The sequence below is a fragment of the Micropterus salmoides genome, unplaced genomic scaffold, assembly GCF_014851395.1.
Source record: "Micropterus salmoides isolate LMB-PRFRI ecotype aquatic unplaced genomic scaffold, ASM1485139v1 Ms_hic_scaffold_21, whole genome shotgun sequence".
Taxonomy (NCBI): Eukaryota; Metazoa; Chordata; class Actinopteri; order Centrarchiformes; family Centrarchidae; genus Micropterus; species Micropterus salmoides.
In genome coordinates, this window is record NW_024041262.1 from 26,359,284 (window position 1) to 26,378,302 (window position 19,019).

General features: G+C 37.2%; 1 pseudogene; it reads right to left on the reverse strand.

The window, feature by feature from the left end:
* Window positions 1-1,600: 1,600 nt before the first annotated feature.
* On the reverse strand, window positions 1,601-18,256 carry LOC119916608 (annotated as a pseudogene).
* Window positions 18,257-19,019: the final 763 nt, after the last annotated feature.

Sequence of the window (19,019 nt, forward strand, 5' to 3'; positions counted from 1 at the left end):
ACTTGGAGTTAAATAACACACACACACACACACACACAATTCCTGTAATTACGGTGAAATTCATTAGATAACTGAGGTGAAATAAATGCGTTGAGTTTCAAGGATTAAAGAGACCGGATTAACAGACTATTGGACATCACTGATCAAAGAAAGCCTTGGTTTGGTCTTACTGCTTGTCGTTTCTCCCAGCCGGGTTGCTGGTCAGTGGCCTTAAATCCGTCGGTCGGTCGCTTCTCTGCCAGGGAATTGCTCCGGAGCGCCGTCTTGGTCTGCTTATTGAAGAAAACTTGCAGTGGTAGGCTTTTAACCTTGGCTTGGGTTAAAGGTTTGATTGTCCTTTGTTACTGCTCGCGTAACGGACGCACATGGCTGGGTCCGGGCTCCGGGCGGGATCAGTGTAAGTTAGCTCGACTGAATAAAACTTAAAAGAACTTGGTCGTTCTTGAATTAAAATTGTGTGACTTAACGGTCTGATAACTTCTAACAAAGAAAAGAAAAGAAAAAGCAAGTGCTTTCTTCCTTTGAGAGGGAGGGCTTTCGGTCTGATAAGTTATGTCTATTTTGAAATCTATTTACACGTATTTTAATCAAATGTCTTCCCACAATCAAACCTTAATTGTCATAACAGTGATACCGTTCTTAGCTTCAAGCATTTGATAAAAAGGAAAGGAAACAATTACTTAATCGTTGTAATGATTGGAATGGTTACCAGTTAAACACATTTTCAGGATTTCAGAATGAAAGAGACTTAACTCAATATTTCCTGGATAATATTTGCTGTTACACATTCTTACTTAAATATATGAGAGCAAGTTATACGAACATGGCATCATATTATGAACAATAAACAGTAAGATTAAACAGCATTTCAAAACGATGGCATGTAATACTTCTTTTGTCCTCTTGAGGTAACTCTGGTTCCATGAGGAGACTGAAGATAGCAAATGATTATTTCTTTAAACAATCATTTGCTCAGGAGCTGGGGAAATTAATTATTACCCAGAGCCCAAAGTGACACTTTCACAACGCTTGTTGTGTCCAAAGCTCAACGTTACTAACAAACATCATTGTCATGCAGAGGAAAAGCAGCAAATCTTCAAAATGTAAACAATTTCCTAATTAGTCCTCAGTTAATTTTCTGCCAGTTGCCTAATTGACTGATCAATCATTTCAGCTGTACTTACCATATATACTTTATACTAGGCGATATTTTTACATGTTTTGTGTGTAAAATTATTACTTTGTAAAGCAACTACAGCTGTCCTCTGAGAGGTAGTGGGGTGGAAGAAGAAAGTGGCTTAAAAATAAAATACTCAAGTGAAGTACAAGTGCCTCAAATGTGTACTTAAGTACAGTGCTCGAGTAAATGTACTTCATTACATTCCACCACTGTCTGAAAATCCACTGAACTATAAGAAAGGTCTTGATTGGTTAAATGTCACAGTTCATGTTCATGGTGTCACTTTTGACAAATGAAACGCTTCTTTGGAATCAAAAGACTGGAATTAAAACAAATATTTCAACCTTTAAACAGCCTGTATGAAGTCTAAACAGATTTTAAGAATTCAGAATTTCAGCACAAGCTGACAGATAAAGTGAGACAGCAGACTTTAGGATTAGAAAATCAACTGATCGCATTGAGTCAATGAATCACAATTCTACACCAGTAATGATGTGTCAGTTTATTTTTAATGAGCTGAGTAACTGTGTGCAAATATATAAAATTGTAGTGGTATATCATATTTTATGTTAATTAGCATACAGGAAGGTACAACCACAGCGTAGACAAAAAGTAAAATAAGTAAAATAAAAAATAAAATATATAGGAAAGTCTCTCTCTCTCTCTCTCTCTCTCTCTCTCTCCTTCCCCCCAATCGGTCAAGGCAGATGGGGGGAAAAAACTCAAGAGAGTGCAAAATCTATTTCAGGGATATTGTGAAAGTTTTGTTCAATTCTGTCACGTTCATGCAGCTTTACTAATTATATAAATCACATAGAAGCTTTCACGGAAACATGGCTTTGTGTTTCCCTGTTGCATATTAGCATAGATGAGGAAAGATGTGTACAAACTACAGTCTGTGACTACAAATCTTTAAAATGTTCAAAGTGAATCGAATAAGCAGAGATTTGTGAGTCTCAGTAATAAACAACAATAATAACAATAATGATAATGATGATAATGTGGATCATTGGGAGAGCTGTATTTAGTTCAATTTGATATAAGTTGTATTTTGTGTTTAGATATTTTGCGTTGTCAAAAAGAGAACGCATTATATTAAATTGTTATGTTACTATCATGATGGTGAAATAATCACGTGAAATAATTAATTTGTGATCAAACTGAACTGAACTTGATTGTTCTTCACAATAACAACATGTGAAATAATCATTTTGTAATCAAACTGAACTTGAAGTGAATCATGAGGTGCAGATTACAGACACAGAAACATGTTGCTGGATTCATTCTTAATATAGAAGCCTGGGTAAACTGGCTCAGTGAATTTGTTGCGGAAGGTGTGAAGGTGACTCAGTGTGTCAGCTGAGACATTATAGTAGGACAGAGTGCCAGCAGGCCAGTCCAGATACACTCCCAGTCTGGTGCAGCCAGAAGTAGGAAAAGGAGGATTGCAGGACCGAGCATCATGCCATGCAGTGAGAACAGCATTTGGTGGAGACCAGCTCTGGCCTAAACTCCAGGACAAGCTATTGTGTCCAAACGCGCACCTGTGATCTTCTCCTTTCCTCGGCAGGTCTTTGTAGGTAACTGCAACAGCAACATCTCCATCAGAGTAAGCAGCATACCACTCCAGCTCCCAGTAGCAGCGCCCAGTCAGCCCCTCTCTGCACAGAACCTGATGGAAATAATCAAATCTCTGCGGGAGGTCAGGATATGACTCCTTTGCTCCATAAGTTGCCTTCTTGTTCCCCTCAGACAGAGTGAGGTAGTTGTTCGCTGTGTCTGGGTCCAGAGTGAGATCACAGGAGTCTGATGGAGAGAATGAGACGTCATCGTGGTTATAAGCATCTTTCTAGGTTCAACAGTTACATTTGTGGATTATTATGAACATATTTTAAAGGTTAGACTCATATTTAGACAGTAGACAGTGGTGGAAAGAAACTATTTACTCAAGAACTTTACTTCAGTACAATGTTGAGATACTTGAGTATATTATTGCTATCAGTGTGTAGCTGTGACTCTCTGGTGTTTCAGAGAAAATTCCAAGAGCTGTATCAGAACGTTTTACTTGAGATTTCTTACGGCCAATCAGGTTCCTGAAGGACAGTCATTTGTTATAATTTGTAACTGTGAAAATAAAGTACTTACACCACAGCAGATCTCTTCTGTCTGTGATTTTCTCCACAGGAGGGGGGTCAGGCTTTGAAAAGTCATCAGTGACCAGTTTGCCCTCCTTGTAATGGTAGATGGTTGCTCCTGTGTGAGGAAACAAAATCGGTTGTTGTTCTGCAGTGCTTTGGCAAGATCCTGGAAAGCTTTGGCTTTTTCTCTCATTCTGATTAAAACTTCATATGAGTAGTACCACAGCTCTTCATTGGTACTTCCTAACTTTAGTGAATCCAAGTATTTGGTCATCACATCAAGGCAGGGGTCAGCACTCTGCAGGGAGGTGAAAACAAAGCACAGAGCATCCTCCACATCTGCAGCAAGAACCTCTCTGTCCAGCTCTGACTGACTGTGGACGATCTGTGTTCCCTCCATCTTTTCTACACAGGACCTGATGACGTTGATTTCTCTCTCTTTATGGTCCATCCACGTGGTTAGTTTGTCATGGCTGAACGGTGACTTGTCTCTGTCTTCAAAGACTTTTCCTAATTCGCTCTCGTCTTCTTTACCATCACGGATGGAGGGAATTTTCTTCTCCATGGTCTGTCTGAGGTCAGATGCATAATAATGACACAGTTTTTGGAAACTTCTCAACTTTTCATTGATTTGAGGAAAATCTTGAACCACTTTGTCATCCAGCAAATCGTTGCATAATTTTTCCAGATGATTCAGGTCCTCCAGAGGATCTTCAGCCTTTCTCACTAGTCCAACGCTGATCTCTCTCATCAGCACAGGAGCTCTGGAATCCAAATTCTTCAGTGGCATCAGCCAGACCTTCAGTGGAACACAGTTCTCCCCACTTTCTCCCAGCAGCTTTGGAAGTTGTATGTAGGTCTTCACTGCATCTACAAATGTTGTAGGGTTGCTTTCGAGAATGAAGTCTCCGTAGAATTTGCAGGAGAATTTCTCAGTCAGAGCTTTGTCTTTTTCATTCAGCTTGATGTCAACTTTCCCCTCAATATTAAATGAGGGAATCTTCTTTATCACAGCTTCCATTTTGCCCTTGATGTTCTGAACGCTGCTGGCGTCTAACTTCTCACTGTCAAACACAAAGAAAGCGTTTGCTCCATAAAGGATGCCTGTGACTACATGAGTTGCAGAGCTCTTCTTAATAACATCAGTCTGTTGGGAACTCATGGTTAAAAGCTGAGTCATTGTCCATTGCTTGAAGTGTGTGGTAGCTTTGTACTGACACGTCACTCTGCTCTGATTCTTAAATTTCTTCGTATCATTGAGATACTTGGCAGATCCTCCAACTTCAATCAGTCCACTCAGGAAACTGGCCTTCAGAGAAGCATCAACATCCAGCAGAAAGGACTTGGATCCAATGGAGTCAGATGCAGAAATTTGAAATGCACTGCTGTGCTGAGAGATTTCAACTGTGTTCTCTTTTAGAGTTTTATCATCCCACAAAGTCAAACCTACAGAAAGTGGAAAACATCAGTCATCTGATAAAGCTGGAAATTAATTTTCTTAACATAAAGTCACACAAAGGATAAACATTTAGATTTCTGCATGTTGCTGCAGAATATATTTGTTGCCTGATTTATTCTCTGAAATGAACCTAATTAATAAAATAATTATAAGATTGTGTAACAAGCAACAAACTTTCTGTATGTGCCTGTAGACTTCAGATAAAAAGGGAGGATTTGAAAACATTTAACAGTACTGAAATATTTCAGAACACAGTCATATTTTCACTATCAGCATTGTCGCCATTGAAGTGAAATGTAATCACACTAATTCTTTCTCTCCGCCATGGCTCTGAAGTTCCAGTCAGAGAGGACATGAGAGGTATGGTTGCACACACAATCAAAAATACACAAAATACATCTGTTTTTCTGCTAACCTCACTGCCTCATTTCTTTAGGACCAAAAGAATATTTTACTAATTTAAAACCGTCACATTCGGGATTCATACGACAACCTCAGTCACTGTAAAATGGCTCCACAGACAGAATTATGGTCTGAAATTCTAAAACAATAATGACAATTACATTTTCTTATTTATTGCAGGATAATATATCGACCATCAATATATCAACATCGCTAAAAGGTTAACATAGTGTTACAGCTTTGTGAAATCGTTTCAACGTTCTTGTAATCAGGGCTGTAACTGGCAGATATACTTTTATTTTAGATAGTATTTGTTTAATATGTCAAGACTGTGAATGTCAAGTCTTACCTGGAATCAGCTGATCTTTCCGAGCATCATAGAGCATTCCTAGGGTGAAAGGTCGACCCAGAGCAGCAACCTCCATGTTATCTGAAGCCATTTCTCCAACCTGTCAAACAAAGTGACCACACAGCCTTGAATACTTAATTAAGGCTTTCTTAAGCAGTATGAATTTAGAGTTTTTAACACTGGGAGCCAACTCCCAGTAACAGAGTAAAATTCTAAAGATTTTTAGGTCCCTCTGTTTCTGTACAGTTTGTCCTCGGAGACAGGAAACTGTCAGACTTCAGGTCAAGTCCCCCCCTATCTGAGGGGTGTCCCCCCCTTAAAAACCATCATATAATATCATGATATATACTAATTGTGTAAATGGTAACAATAACAAGTAACAATACAAACGCAATTAAAGTGCGTTGTAAGTTTAGAAACATTTTGAGTCCCCCCTCTCTTGCCTCATAGTGGTTTGGTCCACTGCCTGCTGTCCCTGTCACAGGAGTCAAAATCAGAATCGGCAGGTCAGACCTTTTAAAAAATCAGTAACTGGAATCAGCCAGGAAAAATGTAATCTGTGCATCTCTTACTACAGCGATAATCCTGTGTGTGAACCGATATTAGGCTGATACTGTAGATCTACTGTTGGGTTTTGCGCTTTATGATCAGTTGGCCTGCTGCCGTTAAATATCCAATATATACATGTATGTATCTATGTATGTGAGAGACATCCTCTATATACCTGTAAAATTTTGGCTGTTTTAATTGTGTCTCCTTCAAAAATTTCTCTTGAGAAAATTTATTGTTCCACCCTACTGTGAGATGAAATTTACGCCCATGCGCTGAGGGCATGTTCACACCACACCTTTTGACACAACTTTTTGAAAGCATTTGTTTTAAAAAAACTAACAAATACAAATGCTGTGAGAAAGGTTTATATGTACAATAAGAGAACATGCATTGCAATTTAAATATAGAAGAAAAAAAATGTGCATTGTCGAAAAAAGTAACTTACGCTAAAGAAAAACAAGAAGCTGATTACTGCATTATACTATGCATTTTAATATGCATTATTATAATGCTGATACTGGGGAACAATAAAGTCTTGATACTGATTTCTGATTCATTATATTCTTTATATTTTTATATTTATGAATTATCACCTGCCAGCAGAATTTCTTGAATCCCTTTATTTAAATAAAGACATTTCCACCATAAATTCTGGGCGAGGACCCCCAGTGCCCTCACTCCTTTATTTCAGCATTTCCTATTTCTTACAAAATAGAGTTCATAAACTTCTTGTCTTGTTCTTGTTCAACGTCATGTCTTGTGATCTATGTATATCATCACACCCCTAATCTGAGCCCTTTCCCCCCACCACTTTTCAACACAAAGCGACACCCTTGGCCACTACACACCAGTGTAGTGACAGCCCACCAGGGCCACACATTTCAGCTGTTAATGGGGCCCACAGTGGGCAAGATGTAGGTTAACTGTGGGGACACTGTGGGTATACTGTGACGGCCTGATTCATTGAAAGTTTCTGAGAGTAAAAACACGTTTGCCTTAATGAATATCCAATATGGGGTGTTTCAATTTTAGTGTGAAAAATAATGGGATGGGAACATGCAAATACATTTATTTACTGCATGCAATTTGATCTCTCAAGCCTAAAAGCAATTTCAAGTAATTGCGACAGCATCTATATTTAATATGTTTGAAAGGAAGATGCAAACCGTCAAGTGCTCCGCAGAGATGGCTGCTGTTATCGTCACGAGATGTAGACACAGGTGTATTGGAAGAAGGAACACATAACACGCACATTTTTTCTCTCCAGCCATGCCATATTGGAGCTGCTGGCTGCCACGTACTCTGGACGCACTAAATGAAAATAGAAAGGTTTTAACACAGTGGCTGCTTTCCAAAGAGTCTACACGACTTTCAGCGTCGGCTGATGACCGTGCTGTTCACACTACACAATTTGTCATCATGTGACGGGAGTCTGAAGTCGTTGTGGCGTTCACACTACGTGACTGATCAGTGACAGAGGGTCACAAACTACACGAGCTAACAAGGACGCTGGTCTCCAAATCACGTTTTGTCAAGAAAACCCACGTGAAATGTGAAACGGGAAGCGTGCAAACCTACACACAAAACAGCTGTTTTTTGTTATTATAAAGATAGCAATTATAAAGACAAAGAATATGGGTGAAAGGATGGATTAGCACATGCAGGTATTTGGCGTGCTAGATATCTGGCAGACGTCGGCGATGTGTCAGAAATGTGTCGGGGGGCTGATTTACTCCCGATCACAGCCTGACGGTCACCGAGCTCGCCAAGCATGAGCAACTTGTACCACCCCAAAAACTGAGCATGTGTACAGGAATAGAAAGCACATGTATTCCATAAATGTGCTGGTTAGTTGTGACTCCAAAGGTTTCATTATGAACACTGTAGCCAAATATAAGGGATCAGTGCACAACTTTAGGAACAGTGCTCTTTTTCCCAAGTTGAGAGATGGCGAGTATGGGGATAACTGGCTTCTAGGTGTGTCTAATAGACGTTACGAGACACTGTTTACTGGGGAATGTGCTCCTGTATCCATATGCATTTCCTAAACTTGCTTTCAACTGTTCTCTGAATTTATCCCAATCTGCTTTGAGAAAATTAAACCCCCTCACCTCTCTCTCCTTCTCCACCTGTAAAACACATTTACTTACAATGGAGAAGTGATCACTCTCTAAGGTGTTAAGTTCCATATGATCCCAATTCCCACACCTAGCAAGTTCACCTGACACAAAGGTTGATAAATCAATACATCACAAGCTCCCACCGTTCACCTGAAACCTAGTCGGTCTTCCATCATTTAACACCACCAAATTATATTTATCTATAAAATCTTCTATTAAAACACCATTACCATCTCTAATTCTGCTTCTCCACAGAGATTATGAGCATTAAAAGCTCCTGTCCACACCACTAGAGGTCTCACCTGATCCAGTATTCCATCTAACTCATCTATTTCCAGCTGAAGACAAGGATTATAGAAAGAGACCAACGTGAACCTTCCTGCTGTGCTGCATACCTCAATTGCTACACATTTAAACCCTGAGGTTACATTTACTTGCCTATATTTAACGCCTTTTTTAACAAATATTGCACACCCCCCTCCAGAAGACAATTTTTAGGCTTACCTAAACATATCATGGTATCACAAAATCTAAAGACGGTTTAAGTCAAGCCTCCTGTATGCATATTAACTGTGGGTTTTCTTTGAACACAAACCTCTTTAATTTCTGTCCTTTAGCAACCAAACTTCTGGCATTCCACTGCAGGATCCAAACATCAACAGACTAAATATCATCATCAATATCCGTTCGGTTTTCACTGTTATTCACCCTTCCATCTGTTTGGAAAACATAGGTATAGAGAGTAGCTGGCTCAACTCCTCCAATCCCAAGGACCTTGTATTGGTCTGTTTTATATTTCTACAATGAAAGCAAAGAAATTAACTCTACTCACTACAACTACCTCTGTCACACTTGATATTTGAGGAACAACTTGCTTCTCCCTCCTCATGTCATCTGCCATATTTAACCACCAGTCTAACAGCATTTGTTAAAAATGTTCTGAAAAATAGCTTGCAACAAGAAATGTAAGTGCTATGAGAGTTTTTATTTATTTATTTATTTTTATCTTTATTTAATAAGAAATATAATTTACAGACCAAAATCTACAGAAACTCTACATGCTTATACATTTATGCTCACATTCATACCCCAGAACATACATGAGAAAAAAAAAAAAAAAAAGGTTTTAACACTTTTACAAAATATATTACGACAGAAGAATAAATATGAAAAAGATAGGAAAAAAAAACTACAAGATTTCATATAATTAATTATAATACACATAGAATATTATTCCATTTATTATTATATTCATCCAATTTATTTTTGCTTTCTGCTATTATCTTTTCCAAAAGAAGATGAGACCTTATGACATTCTTAAAGTGATCTAAACACAAGCTTGATGATGTTTTTGTTTTAAAAATAAACATTTTCCCTATTAATAAAATGGTATTTAACAAAAGAACACTATCGGTAAAATGACCAAGTACAATAGTTTGTGGTGTTATGGTAAGTTCTATCCTAGCCGTCTTTAACCAAACTTGGACACTTGACCAGAATTTATATACAAATGGACAAAAGTAAAATAAATGCCATAGGTCTTCCTCTTCTTCCTCACAGAATCTGCAATGTGGACTATTTTCAATGTGGTATAAATATAACATTTTTTAGTTGCAGTTATCTTGTAAAAATTTTTCAATTGGAATATTCTTGAATATGAATCTACTGTAGTGTTATTTGATCTAAAATATTCTTTCCATGGAATTGGTGAATTAATTTCATCTTCCCAGTATTGGCAGACCCTGTGAGGAAAAAGTGCAAAACCTGCAGAATACAACTTCCAATTATAAATTATTTTATTTATTTTTACATTACATAACCATTTTTTACATCATACTTTTGGGAGACAAACAAATTGCTTGTGTTTATTTTGTATTTTTTGTTTCCAGCCAATTGGAATTGCTGAGACAATCTGATTGAATTGATACAAATCCAAACATTCATTAAATTGTATTGAAAAATCATAAAATGAAATAAAGTGACCAGACGTATCTAAGAAGTCATTCACAAAAATTAAACCATTTTGAATACATATATTCCACAAAAGTGGTTGGTCTCCTATAGTAATTTCAGAATTCATCCACAGTAACTGATTCTGCATATCATAAGTATCAGGAGGATGGTACTGAAAATTCAACCATGCTTTAAGTACGTCTTTAAAAAAAGGTGAAAGTTCTTTTAATTGATTCCGAAATATTCCTTTGATATGTAATGGTTTTAATTGAAAAAAAGGAAATAAATCTGAGCCAAAAAAATAAAAGGATGTGTACAATCTTTTACTGGTAAGCCATTTTCTGTGATTATATATTTTATTAACCCAAGAAGCTTTTATAGAACTATTCATTGCTTGGAGATTTTTTAGATTCAATCCACCATTTTCATATGAATTGTATAAATATTGTCTCTTAATTTTATCTGGTTTACTATTCCATAAAAATTTAAAAATTCTTTGTTCAACGCATTTAAAAAAGGAATTGTCAGGAGTTGGAAGGGTCATTATTAAATAAACAAATTGGGGGATTACCAATGAGTTAATCAGTGTGACCCTTCCTTGTAATGTAAGTGAGCTGCTCCTCCATGGCTGTAAAATTCTATCTACTTTTTGCATTTTTTTATCGTAATTGTATTTGACAATATTTTGGAAATTGTCTGGTATGTGAATACCTAAAATATCTACAGAGCCATTTGTCCATCTAATAGGAGCAGAACAATTTAAATTGAAATCTGTACCATTTAAAGTCCCTATTCTCAATATATGGCACTTCTCAAAATTTGGTTTCAAACCTGATATTTTTGAAAACATATTTAGATCTGTAATCAAGGATTCCAAAGTAGATTGTTTTGGTTGAATAAAAAAGGTTGCATCATCAGCATACATTGTAAGTTTTGTCTCTATACCATTTGGCTTCAAACCTATGATATCTGTATTCTTTCTAATTTTATTGCTAATATTTCAATACATATCAGGAACAAATATGGTGACAATGGACACCCCTGACGAACCCCTTGTGTTAGGGGAAATCCAGTAGATAAATACCCATTATTTATAACTCTACTGCTGGTATGTTTATAGAGCGTCTCAAACCATTTGATAAAATTCTCTCCAAAATTAAAATAACAAAGACATTTCTTAATAAACTCCCATCTAACTTTATCAAAAGCCTTTTCAAAATCCGCTATAAATAGTAATCCTGGTTGTTGAGTATTTTTATAGAAATCTACAGTGTCAAGTATCTGTCTCAAATTGTCACCAATAAATCTTCCTTTTATAAACCCTACTTGCTCATTCCCTATAATACTATCAATTCCTTTTTTCATTCTTAATGCAATGCATTTGGATCTTTAAATTTACCATCTGGGTTTTGTTTCAAGAGTAATGATATAACTCCTTCTCTTTGGGAATTAGATAATATTCCTTTCTGAAATGAATAATTAAATGAGGTCAACAAAGGTTTCTTTACTTCTAAAAAAAAGTCTTATAAATTTCAATTGGAATACCATCAATGCCAGGCGATTTTCCCAATGCAAATGAGTTAATAGCCTCTAATAACTCCTGCTCTGTTATTTCCCCCTCACAGCTTAACTGATGGGTAGCGGAGAACTTAGGAACGTTATCTGAAGGGAAGAACTGTTCAATCACATGTTCAATCACATTGCTTGGATGCTGTAATTCTTCCTCTTTAGAGTATAGTGATTCAAAGTATTCTATTTCTTCCTGTAATATTTCTTGTGGGTTTGTTACCAAAACATTATTTTTATATAAACTTATAATATTTTTTTTTCAAAATTTCTTTGATTCAGTTTTAAAAATAGAGCTGTACATTTTTCCCCATTATTCATCCAATTCGCATGTGAGTTAACAATAATTCCATTCACACGTTCACGATAGAGGCTCTCCAATTCATTTTGTTTTCTTTAAATCCGAAGCTCATTTTCCACTGTATATTTTGTCTATAACTATATGTAATTAATTTATTTCATCTATAATTTCCCAATTGATTTTTCGTTTGTATGAGCTCGTTTTAATTGTATGGCCTCTGAAGGAGCATTTAAAGGCTTCCCAAATATTGTGTGGATCTGAAGAATTTTCATTATTTTCAAAAAATTCTTTAATAAGTTTTTGGTTGTATTAATAAACGCTTCATCATGCAAGAGTGACAAGTTGAATTTCCAGTAGCCACGCCCTTTAGAGTATTGTGAATTATTTATCTGCAAGAAAACCAGTGCATGGTCTGATCTTAAACGATCAGAAATATAGCATTTTAAGGTTTTAGGCACCAGTAAAAAAAATGAGAAAGTAATCAATTCTACTGGCTTGCCTTCCTCTGCGCCATGTATACCTTATTGTATCTGGGTTTTTAAGTCTCCAAATGTCCACAAGATCTAATGATATAATGATGATAAGCTTCTGTATTTCCTTGTGTGCATGAGGATGATTATTACATTTATTTAAACCCAAACGATCTTTTTTTATGTCTTAAACAGTATTAAAATCACCTGTTATTACAATTTGATTATTTTTTATTCCATTAAGACAATCTCTTATTCCATTAAAAAAAATTGCATTGTCCTCATTAGGGGCATATATATTGACTAAAGTTATTTGCAAGTTTAAGATAGTTACATCTATTATTATCCATCTTCCTTCTTTATCTTTATTTATAGAATGAATTGTGTAATCTACATTTTTTTTAAATAGAATCATTACTCCTCTACTATTACTGAGTCCATGATTAAAATAAATATCTCCTCCCCATTCTGACTTCCATTTTAATTCGCTCTCTAATTTTGAATGTGTTTCTTGCATGCAAATAATTTGCGTATCTTTCTTGTCATTCAGCCACGTAAAGATCTCATTTCGTTTGGAGACATTTGCCAGACCATTACAATTATATGTTGAGATTCCTAAATTACAGCTTTCCATCAAATTTCTCTTGATAGTTAAAAATACTCTTCATTAACATATTTATTCCTAACATTTTCTCAACTCACACACACACATTCACACACAACAAAACATACATAAGCCTGTAGAACAAACAGAACATAATCCTCAAATTTGATCTTACCCATCCACACTCTACCCTTCTCCCCCCAACCCCACCCCCACCCCCAACCACCCATTTCCATCCTTAAACTTCCTCTCTTCTTAAGCTTCTAAAATTCCCAACCGAAAACAAACCCACTAATAACCTAAATTAAATTCCTATCACCAGCATTTTACCCCAAAAATCAATTGACAATAACTTGCTCACATTATATTGAAAATACCTACTAAAAGAATATAAAGATCAGCTTGAGTTCTGTCACTTTTATGTTCCCATGACGACGTCGTCTCGATGACGTCATCACGGAGCACCGTTGTTTTCCTTGGGACCACCAGTTGCACCGCTTGTCTCCCCATATAACCAGTATGTTATTTGTTTGTCTTTATATAAACGACCATCGATATAGAGCTTGTCAATCGACAGCCTAGTTTTTTTATTGTTCTTTCTTGCCTCCGCCATTATGGGATATAGGAGCTTCCTCCGCTTTACTATTTCCATAGGAAATTGGTCACTGATGGAAAAGTTGGACCCTTTAAGCTCCTTTCCCCTTCCCATTACGAAAAGTTTCTTTTTAAAGTCCATAAACTTTGCCACCACTGGACGAGGTCGCTTTTTATTTTGTCCAAAGCGGTGCAGTCTTGAAAAGGCAATGGATTCAACCTCTCCATCCTTCATTTTGAGCTGCTGCTTCAGAAAAGTTTTTGTAAGAAGCTCTGTTACCTGATATGTCTCCCCCTTTTCTTCTGGAATCCCGTGGATGATGATATTCTCCCTCATATTTCGGCACTGTAAGTCCAAGATATCTGAAGATGTTTTGTGATTGTCTTTTTGTAGTTGCTGTGTATGCTTTTTCAGTGTATTCACTTCAGCTCGAAGCGACGCATTCTCTTCTTTGAGTACATCCATTTGCGCATAGCTAAAATCCAGTGATTGTTTTAAATCCTCAATATCGCCAGATAATTTTGTCAACAAGTCGAGTTTCTGCAGTTGTTGTTGCATTGTCTGTATTGAATCGCGGATTGCTTGTACGTCCTTGGATAACTTGGACTCCTCCAGTTCAAGCTCACTTGAGTTTAGCTCCTGTCGACAGCGTTTACTCTCCCTCGTGTCTGACATTGTAGAATAGAAATATGAATCAATAAACGACTGCAGCTCCTCGATCGTCTCTTCCGTACTTGCCTCCAGTTTCAGAAAAGAAATATTATATTAATATTATATTCTGAATTGTCACCAGCCATCTGAATTTTGTGTTCTCCTTTATATAAAGACATTTCCACCATAAATTGGTGCAGAAAATGTCCCCAGAATGCAGGAAATTAAGTGTTTAATGTTCAAAATCTTATGGGGGAGGATCCCCCAACCCTGTAATCGTATATTTCAGAGGTATTCAATTAGAATTCAAAGAGGTCCAGTTAGAGAAAATTTCCAGAAGCAAAGGTCTGGAACATCAAAACGACAAACTTGCGTTATCATTCAGGGCCATAACATGTAGTTGTATCAACATATGTTTTTAGTCAACAACTGACAATATTTTGACAATGTAGGAAACCTACATTTAGTTATGCATTTTAATAAATTTATGAGAATTAATACCCAATTATGAATTTTAATATTCATAAAATCAAAACAATATTCCTCGTTAAGGGCACCACTGGAGTTGTTATAATCCTAGAGTCTCCGGACCTCTAGGTAGTTTTGAATAATTATACAATTATTACTAGTGATCAGTTAGTTAATAATCGCTCAATTATCTTAAATCAATCAGTCAGTCTCATATCTAAAGGGTCAATTCTCTTGGCAGGGATGTAGAAATAGGCAACACACACTGCTCTTGATTATATTACAGTGAATTTATTCTCTAACTAATGTGATAAAAAGGTGGTTGAATCCAGGGAAAATAAACAATTGCTGAACAATGAGAAATGGAGGTTCAATTGTGGGAAGCATTTGACTCATACGGCATAGAAGAACTAATGAAAGTAAACTAACGCTATGAGTTTAGGCATTAAAAGGGAAATATCTGCTTATCTACGGCCTGCTTTGGCCTGTTGCACGGGTCCCACGCTAGCTGCCGATCCTGGCTTTTTTGCTAGGGATTCTCCAGGGTTCTCCGTGTCTGATAGAAAACACCTCCTCCGTCTGGCAATTCGGCTGTTTTCAGGTTTCCTTCGTGGTCGCTGGCGAGACCACGTGGCTTGGTCTGACCTCGGTGAAGTTGGCTCGACGAAAAAGGCTTAAAAATGGAACTTGGTCGTTCCTGAATTAGTCCAGTGTAAATTAACGGACTCATAACTTTAACAAACAAAAGAAATAAAGAAAATAAAACAACTGAGGGGCAGATTGATGTCGCGGCACTTCACGTTCCGAGAGCCGAGCAGAGAAGAGTGGAAGAGAGAAGAGAGCGAAGAGAGTGAACGGCGTCGTGTGTCGCTCTTTTGTTGTCTGGGGCGTGGTTCCCCAGAGGGCGTTTCAGGTTTCCGGAGGGACTGCCTTTCTAAACTTAATGTTGTGGTGTATAACATATGTGCATCTGGCCATTACGTGCATCCGGCCATTACAGTTTAACATAATGCTCTGCAGCTGGTGAGAGGGACAGTGAACCCTTATGGGGAAGTAATGATTGATGGGTGCAGTGTTAGGGGAAGTAGAGATTAGGTATAAAGAGATTAGTGTGTATAAAGAGATTAGTGTGTATAAAGAGATTAGTGTGTATGAAGGGACTGTACCCTTCTGTGGTGTCTAACAGATGGTTACACTTATTTTACAGCACCGTGCCCTTATATGGTTTTTAGCAGAGACCTAAACATGTCCTATATAAGCTGTGTTCGATGTACAGAGAGACAGAGTGGTTATCAGGCTGGGTCTCTCTCCAAGCTGCTGCAGAGCTTGTAATTGATGCTGAATTCTTTGATGTAATAAACTTTTATAACCAAGAACAGTGTCAAGCGGATTTCTTCTCAACACATCATCGCTGCATTATCGTTCGGACACCACAATGTCTAAAAGAAAAGAAATCTATTTGCACGTATTATAATCAAATATTTTCCACAATCGAACCTCAATGGTTGAACGGTTGTACTGTTCTAGGCATTTGGTAACAGGAAACAATTGTCACATTATTGGTCAGGATATTTATACATTTAACGGCATTTCCAATGAGGGTATGTAATACTTATTTCGTCCACTTGGGGTTACATGAGGAAAGCTTGGATTAAATCCAAGATCGTCTCTCCTTAGGAACTGGGAACATTGTTGATTCATCCTTAAATTCAAGCTGGCAGTTAAGAGTATAGTAAAACATTCCTTTGTCATCATTTCTAAAGGAATTTTGTAGGAAAGTATTATGAACAAGCATTGATTACATCAGATGAAGGAGTGTCTTGCTGAAAATAAAAACACTGCACAAGTAACTTTCTTTTCAGCACTACTAATATCAACAACAGATAGCAACAACATGTTAACGTAACTACTCAAATAGAGGCAAACATAATCAAGTAACTAAAGATTTAATTAAACTTAATTAAATGCTTTGAGTCTTTGGAGACTCCAGTCTTTGTTATTGAAAGTTCAGCTCTCTGGATCATGTCACACTTGGGTGGGACAGGGGTTTTCCTTTTGATTGCATAGTAAAACAAAGAACAAGGTCAGTTGCCACAGAAACATGTGTGGGGAGGGGGCAGTTTTGATCGGCTGTTCAGGGAAATGCTAATCGCTGGTTTGTGTCCCTTTGTCAGTTTAACAGTCAGGCCCCGCGTTATCAGCTTCGTAGATCAGTGCCAGTTTTACAATCAACTGCCCAGGCATAGCACTTAAAGAAAGCAACTTTGACCCCCCCTTCTTCTTTGGAGGAGAGAGGAATTTGGAGTAGCTCCAAATTTATTCAATATAAAATTCACAAATCCACACCGTTGTTCACTACAACAATATTTCAGTTTTCACATCAAACTGGAGGGATAATAAATAATAATAATAAATTCTAAATTATGTAAACTAATTTTTAGAAAAAATTTGATAAAAAGTGTAGCTTGAAGTGATGAAGTGCAGTCTTAAGCAATTTTATAATAAACACTCGACACATCTTAGCAAATGAACAGCTGTAATGCCTCCTCTTATCTTTCATTCCCTCTTATAGAGCTACCACTTTCCTACTTTCTCTTGTTCAGTGAGAAACGTGAGCTCTAGCTTGTCCTGCCAGCTGGCATTGGAGATCTATGAGAGATTCTAGTTCTGAACAACCCGTGGAAGGAATGTACATGTAACAATCTCTACATTCTTAAGTCTCAATAATAATAATAATAAGCAGCAAGTCTCAATAATAGATCGGCTGAAGGTTGGCAGTCCGGAGAGGACAGCGGCTGGGTCCGGATCCGGACCGCGGTCCGCCTATTAGTGACCTCTGGTATATTTCATCAATGAATAATTATTTTAAGTAGCATTAAAATATCTTCTAGTCTTGTTCTTGTGACCCCAGTATGCTGCATTGTCAGGTCTTGTGGGCTAAGTGTTTAGTCACAGCTCTAATCTGTCTAATCACAAAGTGACACCCTTGATTTAAAGATAACCTTAAACTCCTCTGGCTGATGACGATCCACTCTCATTAACTTTGTAGCTCCCGCTCCTTCCTGCCTTCCTCTGACTCCTGTGATAAGTTGTCCTTTTCTTTCCTATTTTACTCCTACTTCACCAACTCCCCCCACCTTCATCTTCGTTAGGAGCAACACCAACCACTTGATCTTTCTGTTTCTCCTTAGACAAGACTCCGGTAACATTATATACAGACAAACAATTTAACTCAGAGGCGATTTCAGTGGCACGCCACACATCCTCTAACTTCCTACGGCAGCTATTGAAAACAGGAAGCGAATATGTAGCTGTCCCGGTGACTCTTTCTGTAGTTGTTCATTAAAAAAGACAAAACATAGCCCACCTTTCTGGTTCGTCTTTGGAGTCGTGTGTGTAAAGCTGTCGCGGAGACTACCACTTAGTCACTCTTTAAACGTTGCTTGTAATTAAAAATGTGGGGGAGGGAAATGAGGGAAGGTCCTTCCTGTGAATGTCTTACGTTATCTCTTAAAAATGTTGTAAATACACATAATTGTATGGAACTCCTAAAGTGCCAGAAGAATCAATAAATGAATAAAAGAATAAATAAATAAATGCAGAAATATAAGAAAGAATGAATGAATGAATAAAAGAATAAATAAATAAATGCAGAAATATGAGAAAGAAAGAATAAATCAATTGAAGAATAAATACATACATTTGCTTTTGCCTTTTCCTTACAAAACCTATTGTCATTGCTTTTCCTTTGCGAGCCCAACCTGTCAATCAATGTGTTTTGGCTCGCCCACTAAGTCAAGTCTGTACAGCCGATGACTGATTCCTTTGTGTCGATATGCCACGCACATTACTGTGTGTATTCTGATGATTGAACGTATAAAAAATCGACACAGTGTCTGTGACATCACCCATTGAATTCTGAACAGCTGTTTTAACGGAGCTGAGGTTCTTGATTTCTGAAACCATGCACCTATGGCTACCAAGCTAATATGGTACTCTGTGTTGCATGGAGGTAGCTAATCGGCTAAACTTCCCAGAGGCAAGTCAACGTTGGTGGTTGGTAGCTGGTAGCCCGTGGCCGTATAATTACCAGCTTGACAGAAGACTGGAGGTAAGTTAACCTGAAACTACTCAACAAAACTTGAAATAACAATTTATCTGTTATTGAGATTATAGTACACAAGGTTAAAGATGCATAATACATCTCAAAT